General features: G+C 44.9%; 1 protein-coding gene across 4 annotated transcripts in view; it reads right to left on the bottom strand.

Moving 5' to 3' along the window:
• The window catches only part of ETV6 (ETS variant transcription factor 6), a 251,012-nt gene that overhangs the window by 162,211 nt on the left and 74,293 nt on the right, over nt 1–14,508 (bottom strand). The window lies entirely within an intron of this gene.

Below are 14,508 nucleotides of genomic sequence, written 5' to 3'. Positions count from 1 at the left end.
TAGAGTACTCACAGTGCCCCCCCTGGGGTGGGAGCTAAGTCCCCTGGGGTCATCGTGGGACCTTGAGACCTGGGCAGAGAAAGATCGAGGGTCAGGCTTCCGCAGAGCCCAGAGGCAGAAGCGGCAGAATAAATGGTTAATGCTCAGGTTGTTGCTTCAAACCGGTGCATTATCCATTTGTTCCTCCTCCCCTTCCACCTGCCGCTTCCTGCTTCATAAACCCTTCACCCCTCCCCCATGCAGCTTTCTTCTTTCTGTTACAGCATCACTCTGGGCTTTGCTCCTCTTCCCCTCTTTCTTGAACGGCTGTATCCTGGAAGTCTTGTAAAAGGAAGGCAGAGAGAGAAAGAGAAGCTATGGCTTGAACCCACAGCCCCAGCTGTTCGCTGGGGGTGGTTACAGAGGAGGCAATTCAGACCTCCTTTAAAACTAAAAAGGCTTTTTTTTTTTCTTTTTCTTTTTCTTTTTTTTTACCAGAAGAAATAGTAGGATCTAAAGATTTGATCCCAGAGGCAAGATTTACATTCTCCTTCAAATGAGACTAATCCAAAGAGAGATGCTAAATAAAACTGAATAAAGTCTCTAAAAGGGCAGCCCCAAGGAAGCGCTTTGCAGGAAGCCCTGCAAGTTCCTAACTGGATCCAGTCCATTTTCGGTGAACCAGGAGACACCCCCACCCCACTGGGGCTCACTCTGCAAGGCGGAGGGCTGGGTTACAGCCACGACCATGGCCAAATTGAACAAATTCCCTTGCTCTACCTATATCAGATCACTCCCGGGCTGCCTCAGGCGAAGGAATACATAGCAAGAGAAAAAGCCCTGTAAACTGTATATCTAGGGTCATAAGCACAAATTAGATCTGGAAAAGATTTGTATCTCTGGAAAATGTTTACTGCCAAAATAATTTCAGTAGACCCACATAAGAATGCCACACTTAAAAAGCAGTGTGAAAGAAAGAAGTCAGCCTCTCCACAGCGTTGCTGTCTGAGAAACTGGCATATACCGATACCCAACCTTTACTGTCACATAACATTATTTTAAAGATAAATGAGATGAAGCTTGTAAATTATTATGAGTTTCTTCAAACAAAGGCTGCCTATAAACGCAAGCCTTTATTATGACATGGAATTTGAAAAGACCCAAATAAAGCACTACTTCCAGTGTGTGCTTTAAGAATTAAACCTGCCTTGGGGCTCCTGGGTGGCTCAGTCGGTTAAGCGTCCAGCTTCGGCTCAGGTCATGATCTCACGGTTCATGGGTTCGAGCCCCGTGTGGGGATCTGTGCTGACAGCTCGGAGCCTGGAGCCTGCTTCGGATTCTGTGTCTCCCCCTCTGTCTGCCCCTCCCTGGCTCATGCTCTGTCTCTCCCTGTCTCTCAAAAATAAATAAACATTAAAAAAAAATGTTTAAACATCTTTAAGAATTAAACCTGTCTTTATGTTGTAAAATGAGAAATTAACTTAAACCAAGACAAGATTGACAGGACCTCACTAAAGGACTGACTGACGAATCAGAGCAGAATTTATCTTCTTGCCCCGCCCAGCCTCTACACCTCTAAAAAGTAACATACGAACAACCTTGAACACCGATGACCAAGGTCACACACCTGAATTTCCTCTTTCAGACAAGCTTTTCCAGAAGTAATAACCATCGTGGCAACTATCTTCTACTTATACTACCTATGCTCATCAAAAACCTTAGAAATTCCCTGATTCTTAGACACAAAACTCCCAACAGGAACGCAGAAAAGGCATCTTCTCCTTCTCTGAGGCCACGGGTGGTAGAAAGAAGTTTTGTTTCTGACAACGGATTCCTGTGTGTGTGCACGATGACAACAGTAATTATCAGAATACGACACAGCTTGAAATAAGGAAACTCCTGTGCTACACCCTTGTAGCCCTGTTGTGAAGGCTAAATAGCAATTTATTTTAGTAAGATCCATGCCTTCATTACAATTGTTAGTTCGCCCCAGTATTTGAAAAATAGGCTTGAATTTCCACATACTTCAGGGACTCGGGATCAGTTAACAGTTGAGGAAACACACATTCTAAATCAGGAATTCTGAATCTTGGCTGCACAGGAGAACCATCTGGAGCAGCTCTAAGAAGAAAAAAATTCCACTATCCAAGTAAATCGGCCAGGTATCGGTAGCTTTAAAGCTCCGCCCATGTGATTCCAATAGTCAGGCTGAGAATCACTATCTTAAATCAAGACAGAAGTCAATACAGTAAATCAAGACACATGTTAACTGATTATCTGTCACAAGAGTTTTTTAGAAACCTTCTTAACCAATTTGCTAATTGTCCTTCCCTCCTGAGTAAATTGTTATTGTTCTGCCTTGAACCATACGATGGAGAGATGATCGGTGTAATACAGGAAGTTCCTGAATGATCCATACAATGGAGATGATGGGTGTAATACAGGAATTTCCTGAATGAGGACTACCTGACCTACATAGGAACCAGTGGCCCAGACAGGTGTGCCTGCAGGGGTTCCTCTTCTCTCCCCACTGCCCTTAGAGTTACCCCCTCCCCAAACCCACCAGCAGGAAGCCCTGCTTCACTCTCTGCAGCTCCACATGGAACCTGCATTCTCAGCACTTTTTTAAGTCTAACAGGAGCAAGACAAGGTGGATGAAGGAAAAGCAAGAATGAACGAAAACCCATTCCACTTCTGGCCTTCCCTCCCTTCTTCCTCTCCCACCCTGAAGGGTCTGCCTTCATATGCTCAGGTCCTGGACCCCTTTCTTGCTCAGAATGAAACCGAATCAAGTAGCCTGGAGACTGGACAGCTTTTTCCCTCGGTGAGGGGCAGGATCCCCAACACGGTGCTCAGGGCTACATTTGTACCATTCTAAAGGGCTGAGTGGGCTTTACTTCCACCCCGCCCCCCAAAAGTAACCTTGCTTCCAGTGGGTAGGTCTTTACTTTTGCACACAAACTATCAACTTATTATAATTTGAAGAAGCAGCTTGAACTCCAAGCAGCTGACTTCTTAATAAAATCTTAGAACCCTAAACTAGCAGAAATCTTGAGCTTGCTAAGGCCTTTAACCAAGATACCCTTCTATTACCAAAAGCCCTTCAATTACAGGCTGCTGTATCCTCTTAACACTCCCAGGAGTCATGTCACCAGAACGAGCACAAAACCTACTCCACGGATGTAGGAATGGAGGCTGAAGGGCTAACGAGATCCTTGAATGGATCCCGCAACTCCTCTGGCAGGTCCAGAGACCGAGGATGCCATCTTTCTCCAGAGTTACTTTTGCCTATAATGTTTTTTAAACGCTTGGTCATCGTGATAAAGTCTGGGTATAAAGTGGCCCTTATGGGGAAGGGTAGCTTACTTAAGAATCTAGCAGAATTATTTATTCACTCCTTGGTTTAAAAGAAGTCACTGGAAACTTCAGTTCTTCCTATGAAACAAAATTTTCAAGTCGCCAAGCATCTTGATGTCATTAGTATTTTATCTCTTCTTCCTTGTAAGCAAACTACAATTCTGAAACAGTGGGAGCAGCGTGGCAAGGATGTGACTTTGTCATCTGAAATTCACTCAGGTGTTGAAACTACTACAGCGGATAGTAATTCTCTTTGCATCTTTAGAAAGCGACTTGCAAACCAAGCTGTGAAAGCAGCCTACAGCATCGCCACCAGTCAGGCCTCACCACTGGTGTCAACAACGCCTCGAACATGAGCTGCCAACAACTGAAATCTATAAATAGGAAGATCTGGAAAGTTTAAACAAAGAAGTTGAAATAGGGACTCTGAAAACCACTGGGAGCTGGTAGGGTTCAAACGGGAGTTAGCAAAGGGCTAAATATTTCCTTTAATGCTACAGACTTCCCCTTTAGTTATATTTCTTTAGGTTCCTTGCCAGGAGCAAATCAAATCTCTGCTGACAATCACCAAGATTTCTGCCTGAAGAAAAGGAGCAGGGTCCGAACAGACACAAATGACAAAGCACCAATGTGCTTTGTTTTCATGACAATCAGTGGTTTCCAAGTGGGTGAAAATGCATTTGAAAATCATCCTAATTACCAGGAGCAAAACTATCTTCTCAATTAACTTACTCTTAACCAAAACCTATTTTCCAACCCTCCCTTGTCATGAACCCATCCATCTAAAAAAGCAGAGTTTAACACAATAGGGAAAAACGAATCTCTAACTTTGGAAGTCTAGCAACTTTCCCTAAAAAAGTCCTCATAATACTTCCAATGGACCCAATAAGACATTATCTAGACCAGCACTGTTCAGCAGAAATACAATGCGAGCTATGTGTGTAATTCAACGTTTTTCTAGCAGTCACATTTTAAAAAGGGACATGTACAATTAATTTAAATAATATATTACATTTAACCCAATGTAGCCAAAATACTCTTTCAACATATAAATCAATAAAGTTATTGAGATACATTCTTTTTTTTTCCATACTAGGTCTTTGGAACCTAGTTTATATTACAGTTCAAATAGACACCAAATTTTCATGGAAAATACTTGATCTGTATTTAGATTATACAAAATCTACAGTTGAAAAGGTAAATTCACATATCCAAGCTGTTCCGAACACACTTTAAAAGATTTTTAACAAAAATCAAGTGCATTTTAAAATTAAATAAATTAAGAATTCAGTTTCTCTGTTGCACTAGCCATTTCCAGGGCTCATTTGCCACATGTAGCTAAGGGGAACCATACTGCGTATTGTAGGTTAGAGCCTGGGACAGTGAGCACCCCACAGGAATGAGTAGAGGTCACAAGGTGTGATGCTGTCCCACATGCTTTCAGAAACATCATCAAGTCTGGGTAGACAATGACTACACATGACCCATGTTCCTCTTCTTGTCTTTTTTTTTTTTTTTTTTAATTTATTTTGAGAGAGAGAAAGAGTACACATGAGGGAGCGGGGGAGGGGCAGAGAGAGACAGAGACAGAGACAGAGACAGAGAGATGGAGAATCCCAAGCAGGTTTCCATGCTCAGCACGGAGCTGACTCGGGGCTCGATCTCATAACCATGAGATCGTGACTTGAGCCAAAATCAAGAGTTGGACACTTAACCATCTGAGCCACCCGGGCACCCTTCTCTTCTTGCACTTCTCCAATTACAATGGTCAGTCATTAGGGGCGCATGGGTGCCTCAGTCAGTTAAGCGGCTAATTCTTGGTTTGGGCTCAGGTCATAATCTCCAGGTTCTTGAGTTCGAGCCTCACATCAGGCTCTGCACTGACACGGCAGATTCTCTCTCTCCCTCTTTCTCTACCCCTCCTGTACTCCCTCTCTCTCAAAATATATAAGACTTAAAAAAAAAGGAAAAACACGGGTCAGTCCTTAGAGTCCTCTAAACTGGAAGCCATTTACAGAGAAGGACAGAGGGGACAGAGATACTTCCTGTCCTGTACTCAGTGACGATGAGCCTCTCAGAACTCAGCAGAAAGAATATAGAGGAGTTCAGCCTCCACCAAGAGAAGTCTATTACTTTCTTCTTCTTATCAATATCTATCTCCCTCCCTCGCTTGCTCGCTCACTCTTTTAACCTACCTACCTAACTTCCCTGGGAGCTGCAAAACAAGTTTGTTCAGGATGCCACTTTGCAGCTTCAGCTCTCCTCCCCAGCTCAGATCATCCCTGTGCCAGGCAACCTCTCCTCACGTGGATTTTCTTGAACTTGGCCACAACCTTTCTTAGGCGACACCTAATTATTTCTACCATCTGCAATTCCTGAACCATACAAGAGAGGTTTAAACTTCTCAGAAGACCCTTTGCACTCATCAGAGGAAAGAGGTATCTAGTTAAGAGAAAACAGAATTGACGTAGAAAGTGGAAGTAAGGCCCTACACACAGTAAAAGACACGATTCCAAGTTCCTTGAGAGCAAGTCTGGGTCCAGCCTGTGCTCACCTGCCTGGCCTGACTCCATGCAGCAGGTAAAGCAGCTGCTGAAAAGGAACAGAGGCACTCTAGGCTGTGACCAATGCCCCACCGGAAGGACATCCTTGCTTCCCTTCCCCCCACACACTCAATCTCTTACACTAACCTTCCCATTTCAATGCAACTTGCATGTGTCTTTCTACCAATTCTCGTCACCTGCGCGTGCCTTTCCGTCCTTGCAAGACTGAAGAACCACACAAGCGTAAGCCTGAACACTCAATATTCCCTCAACGCCAACTGATTCTTCCCACAAAAACTACAAAAAGAGGGAAGGGCAATCTTGAGCCTCAGTTTCCTCAGCTATAAAATGGAGACAACTGTGCTGATGGATTGACGAGGTTTCCAGTAAGTCAACTGAGTTAGAATAGGTGAAAAAGGCCGCACAAACCATGTCGTGTTCTTGTCACGCAATGGTTTCCACTACTTTCAGACCTAGGTTCAAAGACTAATGCTGCCTCCCTTGTCACAACTCTCACCAGAAGCTAAAAAAAAAAAAAAAAAATTCACAGGCCTCGTCTCACAGCATTATAACATTTTCTTTGTGCACGACAGATCACTGGGAAGAGAAGAACACGCAGTATTTTCCTTGGTTTAGGCTAGAAAAATAAATCAGCCCCATTTTCAGAGGCTGGCCTTGAGTGTGTTACATCGAAATTGCAGGATGGGGCATCTGGGTGGCTCAGCTGGTTGAGCATCCGACTCTATAGACTTCGGCTCAGGTCACGACCCCAGGGTCGTGGGATCGAGCCTGCATCAGGCTCTGCGCTAAGCATGGAGCCTGCTTGGGATCCTCTCTCTCTCCCTCTGCCCCTCTCCCCCACTCTCTTTCAAATTAAAAATAATAATAATAATACAAATTTTAAAAAATTAAAAAATAAATTGCAGGACAAATAGGGGTAAGATGAAAAGCTCCACGAGACCCTGAGCATCTTAACACCTAAATAAAAACCCAGCTCTTTCAAATCCACTGTCAATCACATTCTAATTCAATAAAAATGTTAAGACAACTTCTTAAAGTTGATTGTAGGTTTTTAGCTCTATCATCCCGACGCAGGACTTTAAGCAGTTCCCTCCCTTCCATGGGCTCAACTGCCCATTCAGGGCCTCCTGTCCTGCCTCTACCTCTCCTTGAGTCTCAGGCCAAGTCTCCCCCATCTGCACGCACCTGCTCTCCTCAGCAGATCTGCCCTTGAGTCTGCATCTAGGTCTTCACAGTTCCTCGTTTCCAAGTTGACGGTTTGCAGGTGAGGCCTACCTCACCTTCACCTGCTTCTCAGGCCCCCACGGAGCACACTGGAGCCCCAGACCCTTCCACTGAACCGGGAGGGAAGGCTGTCATTAGCAGAAAACTCTGAGTGAGCAGGGATTTCTCTATCCTGTTCCCCTCGCACCTAGGGCAGTGCCTGTTCGCTAGCACTAGGCACCCGTTGCTGGATGAATGAATGAATGAATGAATGAATTGAATGAGCCTTGTTAGTCCCACCAAGAGCATTTCTTGATGCCAACACAAACTCATCTTTTGTCTTGTGTTTTCCCCCTAGGGCCACCCAGCAACTCATTGACAAAGATTTTAAGTCCAACTATCCACATGACAATCTTGCTACAAGCTGCCTCATCTCCTCTTCTCCCCTCCAAGAGGCATGTTCACTGCCCAATTATCCAGTTATCTGACTTGGTTTTAGGCCTTATTCCAGGTGGTTCCAAGCTCCTGGAACACCTGACCTACTATGATCCCATCCCATCAGTTCTGCTGCCTCTTGAGGTAGATCCTTTATAATGTGATTAGACTTAGTCCAGTGATGCCATCTTTCCCCAGAAATACTTTAGAAACACCTCTTTTAGGACTTTCAGAACCAGTTATAATGATTTAGTGCTCCTGTTTGTATCTGGCCAAAAACAGTTTGGCCTCATCGGACTTGAGGCCAAATAATTTCGGCTATTTCCGAAACGTAGATCCCGCCTCAAGGACCAAAGTTGTTCATTACTCTAATTATCTATTTAATGTTTCTCTCTCAGATAGACTTAAAAAAGTGGCGGCAGACTACGTCTGTGTTGTTGACTGCACTACCCCAAGCACAGAGCCCGATGTGCTGCAGGGGTGAAACTAATGAGTGAGTGAATAAATGAATGGTCTGAAGACCTTCCCAAAAGATTTTTCTTTGATTCAGTGAACACATGCCTGACACTGCTGGGGGTTGAGAATATGGAGATGAATAAGAAAAAAAAATTATTTTCTTTAAAGAGCTTAAAGTCTGGAAGAGAAAAAAAACTTATGGAAAAGGGAAAAATATTTATTGTCAACTCTTATGGAGCACGCACATATATTATTTCATTTAAGTGCCTCAGCAATCAAATAAGTGTGAGATTTTGATCCCCACTTTAAAGACTAAAAAGTTGGAATTCGACAGTGTTACACAACTTGCGTAGTATTAATAAGTGACAAGCCGGTCTTTGAACCCAGAGCCTATGAACTAAGGACCTTTCTTCCATGACACCAAGCAACGGCTGTGCAATTCAAGCAAACGTTTTGGCTTTTAAGTGACTACTTCTGAAAGCCTGAAGGAGATGACACGTAAATGGCTATCTAAGTGCAGATATGCATACTCCTTCTTTTGGCCTTATCCCTACTATTCTAGAAATCATGTTAGGTGACACAGCAACCCTGATTTCACTAAGAGGTAAGACCTCAAAAGACCAGCTCCCTTAGCTGTACTCTCACGGGCATCGAGAAACCACAGGCTCACTCAGTCGGAGCTCTAGGCCCCCCGTTCTGTGCTGATGTTGAGGCAAAGGTACTTTTAGGAGAAGCTCCCACGGGAATGTTGGTGGACGTGGAACTGGAAGCAAAAAGAAGGCCTGGAGACAGGAACTAGCCTCTCGAAAAGGGGCCACATGCCATGAATTACGGAGACTTCTTGCTCATTCTTACTACTAAGCAGATGGAGAATGGAGACTTTCGAGTTTTATTTTAATGACATTTTAAAGAGACAGAAGTCTCATATTGTTATCACCAAAGACATTAAAATCTAGGGATCGCATCTCTCTCCTTAGATCTCTTTCTTCAGTTCTAGAAATATTTTTTTTACCGATCTAGAGGTGTGGTGGCCAAGAGCTATGGTGTGGGAGCACCCACGGGTGTTTTCAGTCTCGGCTCTGGCACTTCATGACTTTGTGCAACTTTGTGCCAGTGACTTAAACTCCGCAAGCCTCAGTCGTTTCACCTACACCGGGGGTTGGGGGCGGGGGGGACTAACAACACTGGCTCTCCCTCAAAGGCTGTGAGGATTGAAGGACATGATACACTAGAACTTAGCACAGGACCTAGCAGGCAAAAAGTTTAATAAGTAGCAACGAGAAGCGTGCATGTGCCAAAATTGTGGTAAATCTTAAGGACATACAGATATACACACATACAGATATGGTCATTTCTGAGACGGCTTGGTAGCTCCATCTGTGGTAGATTCAAGATATCACATAATTACACATAATTATCACATAATCACATCAAGGGCTGCATGATAAAAGACACAATGCTCATGCAAAACTGTTATCTGTTACAGGATTTAAGTCACCTTCGAGTGCCTTTGCAAATGATCTATTTTTAAGCAAGGAAAAAAAAAAACGGGGCGGCGGGGGGGTGGTGGACAGGAAAGTGGAAAGACTCAATTCCCACAAAGATGCTGCAGTAGAAGCGGCCCCTTCCAGGTCTACGTGTCCTGGCATGATACCCGGATTCGGTAGATATTCCAGGAGAGCTCTTTCGAGGTAATTTCGCGAACACTATTAGCGATGCTTTGCTAAAAGGTAAACCAGGCATTTGATTCTTTCGATGAACATGACTACAACTGAAACATCCGGGGGTCTGCTGAACAGAGGTTTCCCCACCACCTGCCGCCACGATCAGTTGTCAGCTCTACCGGCATTTGTGGATCAACTTTTCAATATCGTGGAGCATGGGAGTGGTGGTGTGGAAGGTGTCTGATAACGCGCACGTTTCACTTCTTACGTGCAGGTGACCTGTTCTTTGCCAACGACACCTTTTCCCCTGCTGGTTCCGTAACCATTCAGGGGCAGCGTTGCCTAGGAAGAATTGTCAGGAGGAAAGCCTGGCACAATTATTCAGTTAGTACCCACACACTGTGTACTTACCCTCCCTTACCTGTAACACCTTTTTTGTAACCTCTGAAATCAACAGGGGGCAACGAACGAACACAAGGTGACACGTCAGGGGGTCTGGTACAGTGGGAAGGACTGAGGGGGAAATAAAATACACTCGGTGCCTTCTATGTGCCAACACTAAGATAGGATACCTTTTGGTTTTATAGATGATGAAAGCCAGCCCCGTCAAACTTAAAGAATGTTCTTTCCCATGCCATACAACAAATGGTGTGAGAACTCGAACCAAGGTATGTTGGATTTTAAAGCCATGATCCCTTGGGGCGCCTGGGTGGCTCAGTCGGTTAAGCGGCCGACTTCGGCTCAGGTCATGATCTCACGGTCCGTGAGTTCGAGCCCCGCATCGGGCTCTGTGCTGACAGCTCAGAGCCTGGAGCCTGTTTCAGATTCTGTGTCTCCCTCTCTGACCCTCCCCCGTTCATCCTCTGTCTCTCTCTGTCTCAAAAATAAATAAATGTTAAAAAAAAAAATTAAAAAAAAAAAAATAAAACCATGATCCCTTTACATTCCTCCCCCCCCCCACCAAAATGAGGAGTAAAGATCTTTGGCAAAAGGAAAGTGGCATTATGGACTCGTGAAAGATGGTAAAAATATATATATATATATTGGAAAGTTTTTGAAAGTCTTAGTGTTTCACAAGACGACTGCATACGTGGAGTTGGACAATTTAGGTACAAGCAAGCATATTCTGACATCTGGGGTAATGTATTTAGGCCCACTGCCAGGGTGTCCTAACAGCACAGGTTGTTCTAGGTCCTCTGGAAGCAGGAAAAGGAAAAGATGTCTGTGTATCAGGTGCACCTGGGGAACCATGGTGGCCACCCTCTCCCTCCCAGCACATTCAAATAACACAGTGTAAGACGGCAGAAAAAGACGAGGTGGGTAACGATGGATGGAAACACCCTAAGTATGTCGAAAGACTCATGCTTAAAGAAAAACGTCCTCCGTGTGAGTAGAGCTTATGAAAGGGACCGGAGTCCATTTTCTCGTTGACCTCTCTTGCTTCCTACTTCCTGCTTCTTTCCTCATAGTGTGTTTGAGCAGAAAAGGGCCCTAGAAATCGAGACCAGCGTCCTCATTTTTCAGATGAAACATCTGAGACCAAGAGAAGTATCTGAAATCACACTTCTTGTTTCAGAAATTAGGTAGCTATCAGTTCTCATTTTCGCTTTTCACCATATACCGTAGTAAGGAGCGAAAGGGCAGACCAAAAACACAAACAAAACACGACAAAACCAGAAAGAAAACCCCCAAGAAACCAGAAATTTTACTTCGTATCACAAAGATACCCCTGCTCATCTTGAATTTCCCTAATTCCATGACAATGTGCTCTGAATCTTCTTCAACTACCGAGAGGCACTAAAGGTTTCTACAACCTCATTCACACACTCTTGTCTGGGTCACTTCTAAGGCCAGGTTGAAGGGCAGGACTGTGGGGTGGCAGGATTTCTCTTCACTCAGGGTCACATGCATTGGTGGCCTCCTTGGATGACCAACCATCCTGGTTTCCCTGGGGTTGAAAGGGTTGCTGGGATGTGGGATTTCGGTGCTAAAACCAGAAAAGTCCCAGGGAAACCAGGACAAACTGGTCCCCCTACTGCCTACAGCAGGGCCACATTCTCAACTGAGCTAATGAACCTGGACAGGTAAAATGTATTTAGCTGGAAGGTTTAGCTGGTATGACACCAGCAAAACGGTCGCTAACATTTCAAGTTTTCGAGAAAAAGAAAGCAGAATGAAGATTAACGACTATAAAGAGCCTTCCGTTTGGGGAGGAAGGTATTCTCAAAGTCGGAAGTGTTAAGTCCATAAAAGAAACAATATGAGAATGCAGTGGGGCTTTTTCATACCTAACAAGTATGACTAAATCTCTGAACACTTCCTGTTCCGTCCCATGTTTTTCTGAAATTCGCTTTTCCTTATCGGCCAAGAAGGTAGAAAAAAAAAAAAAAAGTTGTTCTCCCTTCTCTTCTTAAGAATAACGGTGGGGAATTTCAAAAACCTCCAAAAGCTTCTAAAGTTTAGCAAGCTCTTGCTTTCGTACAGAAATATTATGGAGAAACAAACAGCACTCATCTTCTTCCCCTGTAAGCATCCTCCGTTCTTGCTACATGGAATTTGAGGTGAGCAGAAAACCACCTGATTAGAACAGATAAATTCTCACACTCAAGTAGCACCCGTTCATTCAGCCGTCTAGCGATACTTTCAATCAAAAATTGGTTTGTTGCTCAACACTGTGCCAGGTGCTGAGAATACAACACTGAATGAGGAGGATGTATTTTCATTTTACGTAGCACAGTATCCTAAAGATCAAACACTCCTTTTTGGACTTATTCCTGACTCTCCTGGTTGCGGTGGAAGATGACAGCCGCCCTAACATAAAACTTCACGCTGAAATCATGTCTCCCAGGCAGCACTCCCCATTCTCTTAAGAGCGGTGCCCACAGAGGGCCATCTCACTTTCACCTTTTCTGGGTCACCCAAACACACTGGAGGCGCTCAGCCTAGAGAAGGCAGACAGGCTGTGAGCCAAGGAGGGGAGCATGTCCACGGGCTCCCCTACTCACAAGAACGGCTTAAAGCTGCCTGTACACATATTTGGGAAAGGCAAATTCTCCCACCTTCTCTGATGTCCTAGAAGCATGACATGCACAAGATAAAGTCATTTTCTAGGGAAGGGGAAAGGGCAGCCCCCCACCCCGCCCCCGAGAGGCCAGGGGCCAGGTGGAGGGGGGGGGGGGGAAGGGTTTCTCTCCTTCCACGTGGGTCCACTCTAATGGCTGACTTGCACCTTGCCAAGCAAAAAGTGGAAATCAAATCAAGCGCACAAGTTCGCCCCCAAGTTCTGCAGTGGAGACAGCGGTCACTGCCACTATCTACACCTTCTGCACCTGTTGGATGAGTCTAAAGGGTTGAGAAAGCAGGGTTGTGGGAGGGCAGGGCCGGGACAGCTGTCCCCTCCCCGCCCCAGCCACATGGCCAGTTCAGGCAACACTGCTACCTCTCCCAAGTGTCCACAGTCATTGAACTCTGCCAGCCCCCTGGCTGCAACGGACTGTTCAGTCTTTGGTGAGATCTCTGGGACCTGCCTACATGCAGGCCTCGTGGGAGATCTCTGGGCCTTAGTGACTTGTGCCTTTGTGCACACACAATTGGTTTCTTTGAGCTTGGCAATCCCAGACCAGGAGCCTTACTGGACTTCCTCTATTTATACAAGACTTGTCAAGCCAGTTAGGCTGCTTTTCTGCCACCTTTCTTTCCAGATGCCTCTAAAATGCCAAGCTACCAGGAAGCAAGTGAGGGATAGGGTTTTCTCACCACCATCCCAAAGACCTACAAAGGCATGCATAGGCCATAGGCTTTGCTGAAGGCCTGCTGCCGGGCTCTTAGATGGTGGAGTGTGTTTTTAAGGATTGCAAGGGAACAGTTGTCAAAAGTAAGGTCAAAGTCAAATGCACTGTGTTTCCATCATTATTGCTGGCCTCTTTCCAGAGAAAGTAAAAATGCACCCCCTAAAGCTGGCAGCAAGTCCTGTGGTTGCATCAATAATAATTTTCACTTGCACAGAAAAATCCCCCGGTAGCACACAAATGTTCATGAACTCCCCTCTTTTATTTTTGCAGAGCCAGAAAAAGTGGTAGAGAGAAATTAACTGCCCCTGTGAATCAGCAAAAAACCAAGGGATGGCACCCACGACAGCTAGTCTTCCTGCTTTAACCCACACATCTGGCACACCACTGGGAAAATGGTTATTTGTTCACTACAAGGAAGATGACCTTTAACTGCAAGCATGTAAAGTAAAAAAAAAAAAAAAAAAAAAAAAAAAAAATTAAAAAAAAAAATCTTAAAAGACAGACACCAGTTATTTTGTAGAGAGGAGAATCAATAAATTAGTAGGCGAGGGCACAGTTCTTTCCAGAGGTCAAGATGGTATCTAACCAAGGTCAAGACCATATGAACCAAGAGTTCAAAGACCACTATCTTCTCCATGGTATTTATATTGAGATGGCCTCAAGATTAAGGAAGAAATCGTCAAATTGCCAGCAGTCATACCAAACAGGACAGGGAAACTGGCTCTTCCTTTCACATCTATCTCTTTCTGCATTCATAGTGCAGCAGGTGACCCAGGGAGCAATCGTCTCAGATCCCAGGACAGACCACTTGGTAGGCATGAACCACACCTATTTCTCTACAGCCTGACCTTCACCTGTTCCCAGATGGCTGCCTCATGGCTGGAAGGAGCTTCAGAAAGGTTCTTCAGTTAAAGGTACAAAGCCTTTGAACAGGTCTCTGATTCAGGGGTGCCTGGGTGGCTCAGTTGGTTGAGTGTCCGACTTCAGCTCAGGCATGATTTCACGGTTCGTGGGGTCAAGCCCTGCATCAGGTTCTGTGCTGACAGCTGGGAGCCTGGA

This window comes from Panthera leo, chromosome B4 (assembly GCF_018350215.1).
Source record: "Panthera leo isolate Ple1 chromosome B4, P.leo_Ple1_pat1.1, whole genome shotgun sequence".
Classification (NCBI taxonomy): Eukaryota; Metazoa; Chordata; class Mammalia; order Carnivora; family Felidae; genus Panthera; species Panthera leo.
The sequence above is the reverse complement of the archived record's forward strand: the minus strand, read 5'-3'. Positions and strand labels throughout refer to the sequence as shown.